Source organism: Homalodisca vitripennis, chromosome 4, assembly GCF_021130785.1.
Source record: "Homalodisca vitripennis isolate AUS2020 chromosome 4, UT_GWSS_2.1, whole genome shotgun sequence".
In the NCBI taxonomy this organism is placed as follows: domain Eukaryota; kingdom Metazoa; phylum Arthropoda; class Insecta; order Hemiptera; family Cicadellidae; genus Homalodisca; species Homalodisca vitripennis.
This window is the reverse complement of record NC_060210.1, coordinates 34,041,231-34,047,230: the sequence shown is the minus strand read 5'-3', so window position 1 is coordinate 34,047,230 and position 6,000 is coordinate 34,041,231.

The window sequence follows — 6,000 nt, the reverse complement described above, 5'->3', positions numbered from 1 at the left end:
AAGTAAAGTGCGAAGATGCGGATAACTGCTAGTTTGCTGAATATTTCTCAAACGTTTTCAAACCAAGCCTTTGTACAAAAACGCAGAGAAAATACATATGTATTTAGATTCTCCACTTCAACTTGTGCTAGTTACAAAAATTCATTCAAACCGTCTAAAGTTTACTGAGTTTAACACATAATCTCAATCCTCGTAACTCTCCTGGCTATGATTCTACTGCCGGAAAAATAATGAAAGAACTTCCAATAAAATTGATTATTTTCTTAACATTCATATTTAACATCATACTAAGAATGAAACACATACTCGTTCAACTTAAAAGAGACCAACTATAATTGTAAAACCAAAACCAGGAAAGCCAGGAAATTGAGTAAGAACTCAGGTGACCTCATACAGACCCATAAACCTCTTATTTATATTTTAACTGTTAGAAAACTTCCCCTGAAAGACTACAATAATTATTAATCGATTAAGATTCTCTAATAACTGCTTATCATTTTGGTTTTAGGTGGAAATATCACAATAAAACAAGTCCACAGATTAGTTGAAATAATACGGGAGGCTTAGATTGAATAAGGTGTGACATACTGGTATATTATAGAAAATTAGAAGTTTGTGCCCCATTCTATTTTTTAAATACTAAAATCATATTTTTCAAACAGATCTTTTAAAATTAAATATTAACATATTATTAATAAGCTGCATTCTAATTAGATCTAATTACAAATTCGTTTAAGATATGGAGAATCAAAATTAACGGAAATAAACCAGTTTACATTAAATAAAAAAAAAACAATAAAATCAGCAAATGCACATATATAAAATTGAAACAAATTGAAAAACCGCAAAAGATTTTCCAAAACTGCCTGGGTCATTACTAAAAAAAATCAACAACGCAGCCCAATGGTTCATCAGTTATAAAAATTCCAAAGTTCAAAATTCAGAACGAATTGATCACTGATACATCAGAAGTGGCAAATGGAATTAAATAATTTTTTATCGTCTGTTACGTCACATGATCCAAATTTCAAAGAACCTGCCCGAAGCAAAGTGTCATTGAACCATTGACTCATCTATGATACTGTGTCCTGTATGTAAGAACGAGGTGGTCTGTGTGGTACAAGGACTGAAACTAAAACAATCATGTGACATCAAATCATCTCTGTTTGGCTGCTCAAACGTTACTTTAAACAAATTTTGACTTAACTCACAACTTTGATCAATCTGATGCACCTAGTATTCTTGACCATGAAGGGGCGAAGATTACGGACCACAGAATGGTTTGCTGCACCATCATGTTTAAGAAATGCAAAAAGATTCCAAAAATGATTACCTATAGAGATTTTTCAAAATTTGACCCAAGACGAGCTGCCAGTGCAACTGCTGAAGTTGATTGGAAAAAAGTCACTCAACTGCAAGGGGTAAATAACATTGAAAGTTTATCACCACTGATATAAAAACTGTGTTTGATAATGAGGCCCCAATAGTTCGTAAAAGAGTAACCAAAGATAAAGTTCCTTGGAGAAATGACATCATAATAAAACACACCAAATTAAAGAATAAGTTGCGAAACAAATATTGGAAAACCAGGGACAGTGATGATTGGAAAGATTACAAGAGAGCTCGCAATAACCTCAATAAATTGGTGTGGAGGACTAAGAAAGCCTTTTTTGCAGAAAAGTTGTCATCCAATAAAATTCCAAAAGAATTTTGGACGTGTCTAAAGAAATGTAATATTGTTAGAAATAACAAAAATAAAAGTTTCCCACTTCAATTAAATATTGATGATATAAATAAGTATTTTATTGAAATGGGGTGTGGAAAAGAAGTAAGTGCCGAAACAATAATTGCCTTCTTTAAGGAAAACAGGCGAGAGGAAGTGGTAAATGATTTCATCTTTTCAACAGTAACAAGTGACGAAGTAAAATCAACAATGAATGAAATCAAATCAAAAGCAGTCGGGGGTTTTGGAATTTCAATAGATATGATCAAGGCTGTGAGTCCGTATGCCATAGAGGCCATTACACATTTGATAAACGAGTCATTAATAAATGAGATTTTTCCTGAAAACTGGAAAATTAGTCTTATACGCCCTTTGCCAAAGGTGGCAGCCCCTAAATGTGTCGAACAGTTCTGTGTTGAGGATTTTGACTTTGATTTCCTGGGTATCTCAGAAACCTGGCTTACTCCTGATATGTCTTCGGATTGTTACAGTTTGAAGGGCTATTCATTTTGCCGTTTTGATAGGACGTGCGGCCCTGGCTTGCCTTCAAATGGCGGCGGTGTCGCCGTCTACTTCAGGGAAAGATTCGATATGAAGCGGATCTATCTTGATCATATTGATGGCCGGCTGGAATACATATGCGTGTTGGGAAAAGTTCAGATATTACGCTTGTGTGTCTGTGTGGTCTACAAGCTTCCGAGTATCCCTTACTCATGCTTTACTTCTCTGTTCCACGCCCTATTGACATGCTCTCTCAAGTTGATGAGGTGATTTTGATGGGCGACTTTAATGTTGATCTGCTTGGGAACAATAAGTCGGAGTTCAAGTATTTCAGGAATCTCTTGGCATCGATGAACCTTGCTCAGATCGTCAATGAGCCAACCCGCGAAACAGACAATACCGCAGCCTTGATTGGTCATATCATCGTTAGGAATTCCCGGAGCAACATGACTGTTGGTGTGGTTGACACGTCTAAGATCTTGGATGGTCGAGGCAGGCGTGTCACTGACCACAAGTTGGTTTTCTGTGACTGTCCTTGCAAGACTAAGGAAAGGATGAAGGAAAATTTCATTTCCTACAGAGAACGGTCAAAGGTGGATCTGCAAATGTTTCCCTCAGAGCTTTCCTCCATTGAATGGCATAGGGTTGAACTTCAGAGTGATGTTGACGATGCTGTGGATATGTTAACCGCGGGAACTACACAGGTATTTGATGCATGTGCTCCATTGGTAAAAAAGCGTGTGACCAAAAGGAAGGCGCCCTGGCGAAATTCAGAAATAATGCTTCTGACACGCACAAAAAACCAGTTAAAAAAATTTACTTTGTCGTAATGATGCACGTGCGAAAGCGGCATACTGTAGCGCACGCAATAAACTCAATTACGCCGTTAGAAAGGCAAAAAAGATTATTTTGCGGCAAAGTTCAAGTGCAGTGACTCAAAATATTTCTGGGCAACCTTGCGCGCAGGAGATCTAAAGGTGGGCACTGCTGGCGGTTCTGTATCGGTTAATATTTCCCCGGATGAAATTAACCGCTACTTTGCTGGCTTGGGCGGCGATAACAGTGTGAACCCGGAAAGACTCACTTTTTATAAGCACGCTACTTGCGAAAAGGTGCAAGATAAATTTCAGTTTCGGCAGGTGAGCGAGAGTGAGGTAAAAAACATTATCAACAGTATCTCCACAGCGGCTTTTGGCATTGACGGAATTTCAATCATCATGGTCAGAGCAGTTAGTCCTTTCTGTACCGGTGCTATCACCCATATCATTAATCTCTCTCTCTCCTCTGGCCGATTCCCCTCTGGATGGAAAAAAGCCTGGTCATCCCTCTTCCCAAAAATAGTAATCCTACAAGTGTGTGCGAGCTTAGGCCCATTTCCATTTTAACAGTTCTGTCTAAGGTATTGGAAAGAATTGTAACAAATCAGTTGGTTTCCTTCCTGGAGTGCAGTGGTGTTTTGCCCGATAGTCAGTCTGGTTTCAGGAAGGGTTTCAGTACGACATCTCTCTTCAAATGCAGTCTTTCTTGGTAATGGACCCTTAGGAGTTTCCTTGGGAGGTGTTCCTTTGCAGGTTTCGGAACAGTAAAAATCCTTGGCGTTACTTTTGACAAGCAGTTAACCTTCTTGAACCATGTTCAAAATATCAATCGTGGTGTAATGAATAGGTTAAGAGTATTGTTTAGGTTTAAGGGGTTACTCCAGGAGGAAGTGAAACTTAGGATTGTCAAAGCTGTAGTTTTCCCAGTTATTGTTTATGCTCTTTCTGTATTTGGGGGAAGATTGACCCTTGAGGGTACGGTCCTGATTGATAGGTTACAGAACTCTGCTGTAAGATTTGTGTACGGCCTGAGAACATTTGATCACGTTAGCCAATATCGCCGTACAGCAAGGATCCTTCCGATAAAGTGCATTTTCAAACTTCAGGTGGCTTGCCTTGTTCACAAGTTGTTGCTGTCCGGAAAGCCCTCTTACCTCAGGGGGATGCTACAGACGGCTGAGATTAGGGGCTGTCACTCTCGGCAGGACGCCATGCTGGAGGTGCCCATGGTCAGGCTGGAGATGGGGAGGAATGGATTTAGATACTTTGGCCCCCAGATATACAACAGCGTCCCTCACAGTCAAAAGGCTTATGGATATTCCTCGTTTAAAAACAATCTCAGACTGGCTTTGGAGGAGGAGTGTTTCACCCCTAAATAGCTGTTTAATGTAATGTATTATCGGTTTGATTAGTTTAATTTTGTACTTCTCGGATGATGATAGATAGATTTGTATGTGCCTTGATTGAAAATGTATGACTTGAGTTATTTTGAAAAACAACAATGTAATGTTGAAAATCGCTTCAAATAAAGACGTTATTATTATTATTAACAGTTAAGGCCCATATCAATATTACCCGCAATATCCAAGATTCTCGAAAAAATTGTAACGAGACAAATTGTTAATGATATGGAAAGAGAAAACATTTTGCCAACAACACAATCTGGTTTTAGGAAAAGCCACAGCACATGCACTGCCCTAGTAAACTTATTCAGAGATCTGATCGATGAAAGAGACCAAGGAAGATATAGCTCAGTTGTAATGCTTGACTATTCACAAGCGTTTGATTCAATAAATCACGAACTGCTGGTGGTGAAGATGCATTATTATGGATTTGGCAAAAGTGTAATAGATTGGGTCAAATCATATCTAGATTATAGGAGCCAGATTACAAAGTTGGGAGCTGAGGCATCTGCTGTCTTGTTTAAACGTAGAGGTGTACCTCAGGGAAGTTGTCTGAGCCCAATTCTTTTCAACATGTACACATAAGTTTTTCCTTCATGTGTGCAAAACAGTGAAGTACACCTGTATGCAGATGACTCACAATTGCACTTGTCATATGCGCCTGGCAACATTGAAGAGGCGTTTCTGAGGATTAACTCTGATCTAGAGAGAATCAGCCAGTGGTCGCATGACAATGGCCTCAAACTCAATGTTAGTAAGTGCACTGTGATTCATCTTGCCCCACACAACCTTGTAGAGGCCCTAAGTGACAGGGGTCTGAGAGTCACGATCGGTGGCGAGAGTTTGGCTGTTTGTGACAGCGTGAAGACTCCCGGCGTAGTGCTGGATAGAGACCTTACGTTCTCCAACCATGTCACTTATACCATCCAGCGTGCCATTGGCAGGTTAAGGGGTCTCTACAGGTTTAGGGATCTGCTGCCGGAGTCTGCAAGGCTGCAATTAATGCAGGCTTTCGTGTTCTCTGTGTTTTACTATTGTTATCCTGCTTATGGCAACAGTATCTCGAAGGGAGAGACCAAGAGCGAATCCAGAAGCTTCAAAATTCCGCAATTCGTTTTGTTTTCAAATTGAAACGCTTTGATCATGTTTCTCCTTATCGAGATGCTGTTGGCCTATTGCCGATGGAAACTGTGTGCAGGATACAGAACTGTATTTTAATTCACAAGGTTCTGTCTGACGGAGAGTCACAGTACTTAAGCGGGAGGCTCTCATCCCGGGAGGAGGTATCAAAATACAGAACCCGTCATGTCACGCACTTGCTACACTTTCCAAAAGTGAACCTGGAATTGGGTAGCAGGAGCTTCTCTTATTTCGGCCCAAAATTGTACAACGACCTCCCCGAAAACCTCAAACTAGTAAAACTAGATTCATTTAGAATAAAAGTAAAGGATTTTTATAAAAATAGTCATGTAGTTTAAGTTAGTTCATTATTTAGTTACTGTTAGGTTTAGTGTGTACTTGTTAAATATTGTTTGTTGTACCTATTTTAAATATT